The 14,341-nt window shown below is 36.6% G+C and overlaps 1 non-coding gene across 1 annotated transcript; it reads right to left on the bottom strand.

Annotated features, from left to right (window-relative positions):
• Positions 1-8,044: 8,044 nt before the first annotated feature.
• LOC147944800 (small nucleolar RNA R71) lies at positions 8,045-8,151 on the bottom strand. Its single transcript, XR_015558660.1, has one exon. It is a non-coding gene; the product is annotated as a small nucleolar RNA R71 (small nucleolar RNA).
• Positions 8,152-14,341: the final 6,190 nt, after the last annotated feature.

The raw sequence follows: 14,341 nt of genomic DNA, 5'->3' as shown, positions 1-14,341 counted from the left end.
TTAGTATCACTATCTCTATATCTAACATGCATTATGCATAGTGTTTCTCTAAAAAAAGCTGGAGCAATTACATAGAATGTTTTATACGAAATTATATTTTTTAAAATTCTTAAATATGTATATGAACTCAATTCTATGTTTTGTTTCAGGTCAAATTATTTGAAAATTCTAAATATTTACAGAAATTTTAATATAGTCTAAAACATTTATGCTTTTCATTTCAGTAGCTAATTATCCCCTCCATTTTGTCACATATTTAAAGCATATAAAATTCAGTTTTATCCTTCATCAATACACAATATCAAATTTTTCATTGTTTAATACATTAAAAAAATAAGGAGAAAAATACAAAAATGTTGTAAAAAATATTTACCTTGAAATTATAAAATAATAATTATTGTGAAACGAATCTGAAATTTTAAAACGAAACTTAATTTAAAGTAGAGGTACTAGCAACATGCATTAAGAGTCAAAATGAATGTGTGTTAATGCAACCACTTGACGTGTCCCACTTGGATTAATTTGTAAACCTAAAGCACTTCTGCTTTAAGAAAAGGAGAAAATAAGTGTAATTAAAGATTTAATTAGCTCGATTAGGTGGTCACTTGGAGTTCATAATGGGACTTTGTGATGAATCATCACACCCCACCATCTTTGTCTGGCTTAAGAAAAAGCAAAATATGCTTTGGAGATAGTTTGTTCAAAAAAAAAAAAAAAAAAAAAATGCTTTGGAGATATCCGTTAAAGGAGATTTGGATTTGAAAAACCAAGGGTTAATTAAATAAATATCACAATTCTAAAAGTTATTTAAGAGAATAGCACAACAATTTTTTTTAATAGGAGAATACCATGGGACCCACGTTTTTTGGGAGTAAAAAGATAAAATCACCCTTTTCTTATTTTATTGTAATGTAGAAATGAAAGATTACGTGAAATTTTTTAAAATAGCATGTAATATTTATATTTTACATCTCATTTATGAACCCAAACTGACATATAATTTCGTTCTAATTGTAAAATCTAAACCCTAACCATCTCATTTGTGAACCCAAACCGATATATAATTTCGTTCTAATTGTAAAATTTAAACTCTAACCATCTTATTTGTGAACCCAAACCGACATATAATTTCATTCTAATTGTAAAATCTAAACCCTAACCATCTTATTTGTGAACCCAAACCGACATATAATTTCGTTCTAATTGTAAAATCTAAACCTTAACAATCTCATTTGTGAACCCAAACCGACATATAATTTCGTTTTAATTGTAAACTTTAAACCCTAACTATTTCATTTGTGAACCCAAACTGATATATAATTTCGTTCAAAAAACAAAAATAACATGATATTTAAACAAATAACATGTAATATATGTAATGGATATAAAAGTAATTGTATATGAAGAGAGAGAATAGATTGTGAGTCCCATGGTAGTTTGTTAAATACTTTCCATTTTTATGGTATGTAGTGCATATACTCAAAAACCAAATGTCTAATTTTGGTTCTTTTCTTTTTCTTTTCAAAAACTGAAAAGTCGAGTCTTCCTGATGTGTGGGTTATAGAATAAACTAATCGCATTTGTGAACCAAAAGCTACATTATTTTTTTATAATTACCCCTTTTGTGGTAGCGACTTTATTTTAAATGCATTAATTTAGTTTATTATAAGCCCCATTGGTTGAATTATCGCTGCTAATCAAAATTTAGTGGGCCATAATTTGATCTTGGAGATCTTATAATGATAAAATATAGAACATCATTTCTATCAAAAATTGATAGACATGACATTGGTACCTAAATGGTGCTAGACAAGAGCATCGAGAGATAGACAGCTGGTAGTTCTATTCGTCAAGTAATAACACTTTTGCCGGGACATATAAACTGGAAGAAGAGTTAACTAATGTAAAAGTCGAGATTAATTATGAGTTTAATTAAAGAGATTAAACACCACTATATTCAGATTGTCAAACTTATGGGCTATTGGTTGTCATCACCACGAGTTGGGATGTCGCCATTTCTTTTGGAAAATTCTGTTTAACCCATTATTAGTCATGTGGTAGTATTTTTCAATGGAATATTTCAGAATTGCATAATCGTGAAAAATAAAATATAAAAGGTTCTGGAATGAAATGACATAGTCATTGAGAAATTTTGTTTATCGAAGTAAGTAACATGACTTTCATATAAGATTGTTTCATTTGTTATTGTCATTTTTTTTTTTGCAAAATGGTGAAAGATCACAACGTACGGCAAAACATTAAACACAGCTTCAAAAAACATTTATAATTAAAAATGAATTTTTGTTTCAAATTAGAAAATCATTTCATAATTCGTTGCTATATGGTTTATCTATTAAAACCATATAATTTTTATCTAAAATTTTTAAAATATGGTCGTCACATAAAAATTAAATATAAGTCTATTTGGATTACATTTTCGTTAGTATGTGAGTTAACCACCACAGAAGAAGAAAAAAAAACAAAGCAACAAAAATATTTAAATTTTGTTATACTCTTTCACATGGATGTTTCGTCTTTTCTTTTCAATCGAATCATCAAAACTGTTATTGTTTTTAATATCCAAGAAGAATAGAAAATACTTTCATCTCATATTTTTGTTTTTAAACTGTTATTCATAGAAAAAAAAAAAAAACTGTTATTCATATAGGTACATTAATTATTCTGAGTGCTTAATTAAGTCTCAACCTAAAGTCATATCTTAAAGTTTATTTGTAATGTAAAGTAAATCTAAACAACGCAAAAGTTCAGCCATAAATCATAGGCCAAATTATTGCTGGTGAAACCAGTTCTCAACTGTCTAAGTCTCTAATAAGACTCACAATGTCTCCCATCCCAAGAAGATGCAAGTTTGTCTTAAAATCTGGAATTTTTGCAGTGTGTATTCTACAAAGTGGGACCAAATGGCTTATGGTTTCTATAATCACTAAGAAAATAAATAGAAGAACAATCCAAAAAAAAAAGTAGCACCTTATGAAAAAGATTAGATAGACAATTTGGATCCATAATCACATGTGTAATCCTTCATTAGTGGAAAAAACCTACGTGCCTATGTCCACCCACTTTCTCACATTTATAACCTTTAACATAGCCCCTTTTTTCCTTCTTCACTTTTACTAGTTTCCAAACTTGCTCCTTCTCTTATATTAGCAGGACCTAAAACACAATATATTTTTTTATTCGAATCGTTCGATCCATCTTGATACGCTAGTCATCCATATTGCGACAAGTAGATTCTAAGCACCACTTTCTAAAACGAATTTAATGAACAAATCGCTATACAAAAATAAAATCGCAGAATTGGTTTTAAAGTGAGGTTCAGTTTAAGATATACACATAAAAGTCACTGCCTCCTTTTTAATTTAGTTGTCTTTTTACGACTTAATTATTTAATTTTATAATAGTTGTCGTTTTAAATTTTCAATGCAAATGTTTGATGAATATTTCAGTTTGTTTTAATGTTTTGACTAATAAAAAATAAAAAATATATTAATAAAAAGTAAAACAGAAAATTTAATAATTTTTTTAATTTGTGTAAAAAACCTTAAAACAAGTAAAAAAAAAAGGAGAGGGTATTATTTAGAAAAACCTGTCAGCATCTTAAATTGAAAATTAAAAAGATCTAAAATAATACACTATGTCCATCTATTCTAAAAAATAAGATGCTTGGGTTAAATACACATATTTCTTTGTTGCTTAAGTACACACACACACATATATATATATATATATATATATATATATATATATATTGCAAATTATCAATTAATTTTTTTTCAAAAAATCGACCAATTATAAAAAAGGCTGTAAAATGAATAGTCACAAAGTATCAAATACATTTGCATAGAAAATGAAATGAAATAAAATCTTTAAAACATGACATCCTTTAAAAGAGAGAAGATATATTAAAGATATAAACAAATTGCTCACTATCAGTTACATTTAAATTGGAGGCCTACAAAATTTAAGATATTAGTTTGACACATAGAACCAATGATTCAATGAATACTTAAAAGAACATAAGTGATTAGCTAATTTTTGCTACAAAATAAATAATCTGATGATAAAATATAGAATGAGAACTTAATGACAATGTCAAGTTCAGGGTAAAAGAAATAATTTAGATGTCTGGTCCCCCCTATAAGAAAAAAAAAACCTATGACTTATATTTGAACTCTTAGGTTACATTTTAAAGTTAATTGTAGGATAGGCCAATCCTTGTTTTCCTAGTCATAGGATAGACCTATCTATATGATTGTATGTGTTTTTTTAAAAGTAAATATCCATACACACACATTAATTTAATAGAGTCCTTGAGTTCCACTAGGAGACTAGAAAGGAACATATTACTCGATGCACAAAAACAATATTAACGAAAGTCAAAAACAAAGTTTCATTGGATCCGCTAAAGATAAAAAGCAGAACGTTAATTGCATGTTGTGCATCTTTTTGCTTTTAGTTACATCCAATAAGAATTACTTGATATATAACATGATTATAAATTTATAATCATACACTTGAACAAGTAAACAAAATAATCTAGCCTACATAAATAAATCGTACGCATAGATAATTTTAGGTCTTCTCTATGCGAAGTCCACATGACATGTGTATTACATATCGAGGAGCGTATTGCATATCAATTCTCACATTCCTTTAATACGTGTTATATTAATTATTTATGTTTTCATCCTTTTTAGTTTATATAATATTAGGGTGGTTCAAAAATTTAAATGCTTAGTTATCTGAAAGATAAACTAAAAAAAACTTTTTCAGGGAGGTTCATAAGATGTTTATCTCAAGGAGGAAAAGAAGTGTTGTTGAAATCAATAGCTTTGGCATGCCAGTTTTTGCGATATCTTCTTTCAAGTTACCAATTACGATTTGTGATAATTTGCAGAGTGTCAGGATTTTTTTTTGGTGGAATTCAGAGAAATATTCAAGAAAAATCCATTGACAAAGCTGGGAAAGATTGTGCTTATCAAACGATCTTGGAGGTATGGGATTTAGATATATCCAATCCTTCAATCAAAGCCTTCTAGCAAAGCAGGCATGGAGATTGCTCCAAAATCCTAGTTGCCTCCTTCGAGGCTAATGAAAAGTAGATATTATGAAGAGTAAAACTTCCTTGATACTACAATGAGTAAAATACCCTCTTTTGCTTGGAGAAGATTCTCTTTGGACGTGAACTACAAATTTTTGGTGAAAAAGTTGGAAATGGAGAGATTCTGAATGTTTGAATTGACAAGTGGATTTATGATGATGGTTACAGAGCTCCTTGGAGAAAGAACAAAAATTTGAAGTTGATCTAAAGGTTAATGAATTTATTGATGAGAATACAGGCTTTTGGGATCAAGAAAAGCTTGATTATCTTTTCCTACCTTAGGATATCCCAAGAATTAAAGCTATAAAGCCTTTAGTATCTCATAGAGGCATCTATGTTTGTGATATGTATATATTTTGCATTCTTTCATCATGTTTTTGTCATTCATTTTCTTCTCTTAATTCATTCTTTTGCATTGTTTTAGGTCTCTTTTGCATAACATGAATATCTAGGTAGTCTTTGCATTGGTCTTGCACGCATCTTGCATATTGGAGTTGTTTCAGGTGTTTTAGGAGGTGTCCATACCATCAAATGCAAACAAGGATCAGGAAAGCAGTTAAACGACTCGATCTACACTACCCAGCGACGCAAGCTTCCACGTCTTTGATCGAGTCGAGTGAAGATTTTACTTTGGGATTCAGCTTTCGACGTCTTCATCAAAGTTGTAGGGAATTGGGTCATATTTCCAATGCAGTTTATTTCAAGTCAATCGGAGTCGTGGTTCATGAGTTATCTCCGTTTTAGTGGACGCACGTATGTTCAGAAGTCTGATTCGACCCGCACGCAAAGGAGAGCTCCCACTTGATCGGATGTTAGCAGCGACTCGACCAAGACATCCCAGGATGGCTCCTGAACACCCTCAAGACGCGACTCGATCAGCAGTTCCTGAGCACCCTCAAGACGCGACTCGATCAACAGCTCTCAGACGACGTTCTCAAGCCGCGACTCGATCGACATTCTTAAGCCGCGACTCGATCGACATTCTCAAGCCGCGACTCGATCGACACTCTCACGTCGCGACTCGATCGACACTCTCACGTCGCGACTCGATCGACACTCTCACGTTGCGACTCGATCAACACTCTCACGTTGCGACTCAATCGACACTCTCACGATGCGACTCTATCGATGCTCTTAAACCGACGTCCTGGTTTTGTCCTGAAGACGCGTTCGAGAAGGATTCCCAAACCGACGTTCTATATTGTCGTTTTATGTTTTAGAAATTTCCATGTTTTACTATAAATATGTTTTGTTAAGTTTTCGTTCGGACATCTTAGCTTTTATCTCGTTTTGGTTCCTAAGGTTTTACCTAGACACCAAAAACGTTATGAGACTTTGTATCCAGATATCTTTTAATTCATTGAGTTTTTGCATTTGATTTCTTCAACAAACTTGTTCATCTCATTTTTATCTATCTTAGTGCTTGATTCAATGTTTTCTGAGTTTTTATCTTTGATGATGATTTTCGGATCTGAGTAGTGTGGTAGTTCTTGAGGATGAGATAGATTAGGTGGAGGATCTTAGGATGTAGAGTGTTTAAGCTTTGATTGTATGATTCCCTTCTAGACTAGAGTTAGAAATACTAGTTTCTCTCTGATCAATTGGAACTGGGTTTTAGACATTTCCGCATCCAAAAGGTGTTCGATGAAATGTCTGACCAACTAGTGCCAGAGACTTACGTTCCTAGCCTAAGAGATTAGTTGTCTAGGATGTTTGTTGACGTGAATGAACTTGTTTTTCATGCCATGCTTGATCATGTTTCTCTAGCGAGAGCTAAGTTTGGAAGTGGTCGAGTTTGAGTAGCTTCTATCAAGAGATTGGATTAGCTAAGAAGTGATGTTCATTGTTTAGGGATGGTTTGCTTGTGGCATGTTAAATACTCTATAGACTAGGATACTCCACCGACATCAATTACTCCCATCCTTAGGACCTCTTTCTTTCTGATTTTTAATACATTCCTGAGACTGTTTCGTTTCTTGCCTTTTAGTTCATGCTTAGACTCGTTTATGTTTTTATTCATTTTCGCTTCTTGTCATGCATTCTTATTTCTAATTCTATGACTAATTTTCGTTTTGTATCGTCATCATTCTAGGACTGTTAGACAAACACTCTCTTTGAATTGGCTTGACTTGTGATTTCTTGATTGCATCTTAATTGTTAGTAAAGTTTCCCATTTGGATTGACATCTTAAGTACTACAACTACATAAAGTTAATTGAACCTGTTATGATAGACAAACAAAAATCCTAGTATCAATTTGGCGCCGTTGCTATTTAGGATTCATTTTGCTACATTTAAGATTTCAATTTTTTTAAGATTAAGTTCTCTTACACTTATCATTCTGGGTACTAACTTGCTTTGGTTGTCTGCTTGTTTGTTTTGCATCTCAGGTACCTGTTGATTGCAACCTTGCATGCACACCAGATCAAGAGGGCATCAGAATCTCCTCCCTGTTATCGACGAAATCAATCGGTTGCAACGACCACGACAAGCTCGTCAATTCACTGATCATCCCGCACCCGTCACTATGGAACAACCGAATGGACCACATCCGGGACCGAGAAACATTGGTGCTAGGGATGCACCGAATACTCATACTCAACGTGCTAGAATCGTCCCTCCCGCCGTGCAGAACAACAACTTCGAAATCGAAATTGGTCTGATCTCCATGATCCAAGGCAATAAGTTCCATGGGTTACCTATGGAGGATCCACTCGACCACTTGGACGAGTTCGACCGTCTGTGCAGTCTCACCAAGATCAACAACATGAGTGAAGACGGTTACAAGTTGCGCCTCTTCCCATTTTTTCAGGGAGACAAGGCTCATCAATGGGAGAAAAACCTTCCCAAGGGATCAATCACCACCGGGGATGGTTGCAAGAAAGCATTCTTGGCCAAGTTTTTCTCCAACTCCAGAACAGCACGTCTCAGGAATGAGATTTCCAGCTTCACTCGGAAGAGCTCAGAATCATTCTGTGAAGCATGGGAGCGTTTCAAGGGTTACCACAGCCAGTGTCCACACCATGGTTTAAGCAACGAGTCACTGCTGAGCACTCTCTACCGTGGTGTACTTCCAAAGATACACATGCTGCTTGACACTACTTCAAATGGCAACTTCTTGAACAAAGACGTAGATGAAGGTTGGTAACTCGTCGAAAATCTCGCCCAGTCTGATGGCAACTACCATGACGACTATGATCGCATAGTAGAGGAGATGTTGGCTCTGAGGAGAAGTACAAGAGAGACCTCAAGAATGTCAATGAGAAGCTTGATCGCCTCTTGCTCAACCAACAAAAGAGCATCCACTTGGTATCTGAGGGTAAACATTTTCACGTCCAAGATGGGGAGGGTGAGCAGTCTGAGGAAATCAGCTACGTCCAGAATCAAGGTGGATACAACAAGGGTTACAACCCCTGTCAGACGAACCCCAATTTGTCTTACCGGAGCACCAACGTTGCAAATCCACAGGATCAGGTGTACCCTCCTCAGCAGCAACAACAAGGTCAACAAAAACCTTTTGTGCCTTACAATCAGGGATTCGTCCCTAAACAACAGTTCCAACAAGGTTACCAAGCTCCCTCAGGACCACCACCAGGATTCTGCCCTCAACCAGTTCAGCCTACTCCAACCCCAGATCAAGAAATGAAGCAAATGATGCAACAACTTCTTCAGGGTCAAGCTAGCGGATCTTTGGATACTGCTAAGAAGTTTGCTGAACTCAGTCAGCGAATGGAGTGTTCATACAATGATCTTAATGTCAAGTTTGAAGCTCTTAACTCCAAGATGAAGTATATGGAAGGCAAGACTGTTTCTACTTATACTCCAACACCAGGCCAACTACCTGGAAAAGCAGTTCAAAACCCCAAGGACTATGCTACTATCCATGCCATCACCACCCAAGCTATAGATGTACGGCTCACTGAGGACAATGAGAGTTTAGATGGGGAGAATTTTCTTCAAGATGAAGTTCAGATAAAGGATCCCGTCGAGGTGCTCAAGGATCCAATTGAGTCAGCCAAGCAATCTGATCGTCAAGCTACTAAAGAACCCGCTGCTCCTAAGGATAAAGCTGTGAGATTCATTTCTCCACCATACAAGCCACCTCTACCATTTCCAATGAGGTTTAAGAAGCAGCTTACTGAGAAGTATAAAGCTCTGTTTGAAAAGCAAGTCAAGGAGATTGAGTTGAGGATGCCGTTGCTTGATGCATTTGCATTAGTTCCTCATTACCAGAAATTCCTCAAAGACTTGGTGATGGAGAGATCAAAGGAAGTTCAAAGCATGGTGGTACTAAGCCATGAGTGCAATGTCCTTATTCAAAGGGAGGATTTAACCCAGAAAGAAGACTCTGTCCAAGACAGCAAACAGCTTGATGTGTCACCAGATGAGACACAAAATCACCTGGATCGTGTAACTTCTAGTGTAGACACTCATATATCATTTGGACATGCTGGAGAACGAGCTGTAACCGGGAGAAGAACGACTCTAACCAGTGCACCACCCTTTTTATCCTCTTTGCCAATCCCTGGAACATACAGAAGGGAGTTAGTAGAGAAGTACAAAGCTGAATTTGATCAATAATTGGAAGAACTGGAACCCCATATGTTACTACCTACAGTCTCAGGTCATATACCTTCATCCCCTAAGTCCCTTAGGGAATCCATTATCCAAAGAATCAAGGAAAAGGAGGAAGCAACTAAGGCAGCTCATGAAAAGGTTAGAGAATATGAGGAGACAATCATGTTGAGTCACCAGCGTAATGAAGTGGAGATGATTGTCCCTAAAAAGCTTGAAGACCCTGGGTCTTTTACTCTACCTTGTACTATAGGTCCACTGGATTTCAGTAACAGCCTATGTGACTTTGGTGCTTCGGTCAGCCTCATGCCACTCTCTGTAGCTCAGAGGCTAGGATTCAAAAAATACAAGTCAAGCAACCTCTGCTTAATATTAGCTGATAGAACTACTAGACTGCCTCATGGTCTACTAGAGAACCTGCCCATCAAAATTGGACAAGCTGAGATTCCTACTGACTTTGTGGTACTGGAAATGGATCAAGAGCCTAAGGATCCACTAATTCTGGGAAGACTTTTTTTAGCTACAGCTAGAGCAGTCATTGATGTCAAGAAGGGATGATTGATCTCAATCTGGGTAAGAATTTCAAGATGAAGTTTGATATCAAGGATGGTAAGAAGAAACCAACTATTGATGGGCAGACCTTCGTGATTGAAGAGAAAGATCAAAAAGCTGGGTTTGACATCTTTGAGGTGTGAATGAGGCAGAAACAAGAGTTTGGGTAACCAAAGAAAAATTTCGAAGGGGCACTCGACCGTGTTCCAACTCGAGTGCAGTTGTTGCTCTCCCTAAGCGTCATGACCTGCTTCCTAAACTTCACCAACCGCAAGAGACAAGTCCTCCCGCGCTTGACAGTTTGTCTGACCTCCAAACTACCAAGATTCTAGGGGATTCAGTGAGAGAGTTAACAGCTATGGTGAAGGAGATGAGTGGGAAAATCAAGAAGCTCCAAGGTACAATGAGAAGTTCTCCTTCAAGGAAATTAAGGTGGAGGTTTGGGATAATGAAGAAGAGCAGTTCATTTGTTGTTGAACCTGGGCAGAATGTTAAAGAGTATATGGTTAGACAAGACATTCTAGAGGGGTCTACAAAACCTCTCTATGACCCTCCCAAAGCATAAGGAGTATGCAAAGTCAAGCTAGGGACTTTAAACAAGCTCACTTGGGAGGAAGTCCCAAAGGTATCTCTGTAAATACAATTAGGATCTTGTGGTTTTAATTTTTGTTTTTTGTTTTCTGCTGTTCAGGAATCCACAGAAGGGAGTATGGCCAACTAAAGTGGCAAAAGAAAAAAATACAAATAGCAATAGAAGAGGAGCTCTCGTGAAGCTCTTGCCGACAAATTGACCTAGCCACGACTCGACGACGTTCTGACTCGATCCGGTGTCGAAAACTCCCACTCGATCGACGATGAACCGGAGCTTCTCCCAAAACCAACCATCACTCCCACTCGATCGACGACGAACCGGAGCTGCTCATCATCTCACTCGATCCGCCGTCGCGAGCACCGACTTCTTCTTCTATTACTGAGGTACTCCAACATTTCCTTTGCATATACCATATCATCCTTGCATTTGTTTCTATTATGATTCTCAAATCCTACTTCAAATTTTTCCTACATAGGAGATTGTGTAATTTAAGTTTGGGGGAGAGTTTGAGTTGATGTATCTGATGATGTTTTCTGTGATTTTTATTTCAAATTTTTGCATCATATCATGTTTGAGTCTGCATTTATCCATTTGCATAGAAAAACCATAAAATTTTGAAAAATTTCGAAAATTTCCACAAAAACAAAGTGTTCATGTAGTTTGCATTTGCATATTAGGATTGAGTCTAGTGTTGTTCATTTAGGAATGTTGCATTTAGCATAGGGGTTGATGATGATTATAACCTTGTTAACATGTTGAATTCAATAGGATAGGATCAAGGCCCTTGTTATTAGTTCTTTGATGCATGTTGATTGAACTTGACATGTAAGACTGAACCAGGTTTTGAATTCTCAAAATTGCATTCTAGTCTTGATTGAAGCATGTTTTGAATTGACATCATTCCCTATCTACCTGAACCTAATCCTAACTTGCAATTATCATGTTATGCATTGAAGTTGAACTCATGGATACCACATACATACTTGGATTATCTTTCTCCGTTTTACCACCCTTGTTAATCCAAGTAGCTGATTCCCATCTTTGGAACAGTTTCCCGCACCCTTAACCAACCGTTCTTTCAAGCCAATTGTATTCTTGAGTGTGAGGCCTTTTCCAAGTTGAGTTTGTTAGAAAGTGTTAGGTTCTAGCCGACAAGAGTAGGATCCTATGTAGTTCTAGTTCGTGCTATCCGGACTAGTAGGACTAGGTGAGAATTCGATTTTGGGTTTTGGGATTGGATTTGTTCTGAAAAAGAGAAAGAAAAAAATGGGTAAAGAGTCTTTAGGAGGGGGAATGTGTTTTCAAGGTTTACAAGTCTAGTAAAGGATGTTGGTTGTGCAATGTAAAAGAGTTATTGGTTCTGGGCATAGAAAGAAAAGTTTAGACAAGGAAGAGAAAGCAAAACGCTTAAGAAGTCTAGAATTCTAAGAAGAAAAGAAAGAGAACCATAGTGATAAAAAAGTTGCCCATCCGCTAGATTGAAATGAAGTAACCTTCTCCTAAGGCTAAGTGAAAAAAATGATAGAATGAATTTAAAAAGAGATGTCGATGAAGGGTAGAGATAGGACCAACTTCTGGGTTAGAAAGTTAGAGCTAAGTTTCCTTGGGACCTTTGGGTAGACGGGGCACTGCTCTTGTATGTATCAGTTGGTTTTAACCTTTAGCCTTCTCTTAAGCTCAACTCATTTTCGCGAGAGATCCATGTTCTATATTGTTAAAACCACTTGCAAAGAAGACCAATTTTTGTCTCTACCCCTTCGCCTCAGCCAAATGAGTTTGATGACATTGCATAGCATGATTCATGGTTCTTTGTTAATGAATCTTAAAGGGAATGATAGAAATGATGGCATGTGTAGACTAAGGTTCGGAATCGTTTCAAGTTGTGATGAGCTTGTCTAAAGTTTTTAAATAGAGTTCCTTCACCATGCATCATAGAACTAATAACAAGGACCTTGATTCTAACTACTCTATTCAACATGTTTTAGGTTCTGAGACCCAATCTTCAAACCTCTCTTCCATACTTTGTTCTTGGTTGTTTGCTTGACGGCAAGCAAAGAATAAGTTTGGGGGAGTTGATATGTATATATTTTACTCTCTTTCATCATGCTTTTGTCATTTATTTTCTTCTCTTAATTCATTCTTTTGCATTCTTTTAGGTCTCTTTTGCATAACATGCATATCTAGGTAGTCTTTGCATTGGTCTTGCACGCATCTTGCATATTGGAGTTGTTTAAGGTGTTTTAGGAGGTGTCCAAACCATCAAATGCAAACAAGGATTAGAAAAGCAGTTAAACGACTCGATCTACACTACCCAGCGACGCAAGCTTCCACGTCTTTGATCGAGTCGAGTGAAGATATTAATTTGGGATTCAGCTTTTGACGTCTTCATCAAAGTTGTAGGAAATTGAGTCATCTTTCCAATGCAGTTTATTTCAAGCCAATCGGAGTCGTGATTCTTGAGTTATCTCTGTTTTAGTGGATGCACATACGTTCAGAAGTCCGACTCGACCCGCACGCAAAGGACAGCTCCCACTCGATCAGATGTTAGCAGCGACTCGACCAAGACGTCCCAGGATGGCTCCTGAGCACCCTCAAGACGTTACTCGATCAGCAGTTTCTGAGCACCCTCAAGACACGACTCGATCAGCAGCTCTCAGACGACGTCCTCAAGCCGCGACACGATCGACATTCTCAAGCCGCGACTCGATCGACATTCTCACGTTGCGACTCGATCGACACTCTCACGTCGCGACTCGATCGACACTCTCACGTCGCGACTCGATCGACACTCTCACGTCGCGACTCGATCGACACTCTCACGTCGCGACTCGATCGACACTCTCATGTTGCGACTCGATCGACACTCTCACGATGCGACTCTATCGATGCTCTTATACCGACGTCCTGGTTTTGTCCTGAAGATGCGTCCGAGAAGGATTCCCGAACCGACGTTCTATATTGTCGTTTTATGTTTTAGGAATTTCCATGTTTTACTATAAATATGTTTTGTTAAGTTTTCACTCGGACATCTTAGCTTTTATCTCGTTTTGGTTCCTAAGGTTTTACCTAGCCTCCAAAAACGTTATGAGACTTTGTATCCAGATATCTTTTAATTCATTGAGTTTTTGCATTTGATTTCTTCAACAAACTTGTTCATCTCATTTTTATCTATCTTAGGATGCTTGATTCAATGTTTTCTAAGTTTTTATCTTTGATGATGATTTTCAGATCTGAGTAGTGTGGTAGTTCTTGAGGATGGGATAGATTAGGTGGAGGATCTTAGGATGTAGAGTGTTTAAGCTTTGATTGTATGATTCCCTTCTGGACTAGAGTTAGAAATACTAGTTTCTCTCTGATCAATTGGAACTGGGTTTTAGAAATTTCCACATCCAAAAGGTGTTCGATGAAATGTCTGACCAACTAGTACCAGAGACTTACGTTCCTAGCCTAAGAGATTAGTTGTCTAGGATGTTTGTTGACGTGAATGAACTTGTTTTTCAT

This window comes from Camelina sativa, chromosome 5, assembly GCF_030686135.1.
Source record: "Camelina sativa cultivar CO46 ecotype springtype chromosome 5, ASM3068613v1".
Classification (NCBI taxonomy): domain Eukaryota; kingdom Viridiplantae; phylum Streptophyta; class Magnoliopsida; order Brassicales; family Brassicaceae; genus Camelina; species Camelina sativa.
The sequence above is the reverse complement of the archived record's forward strand: the minus strand, read 5'-3'. Positions and strand labels throughout refer to the sequence as shown.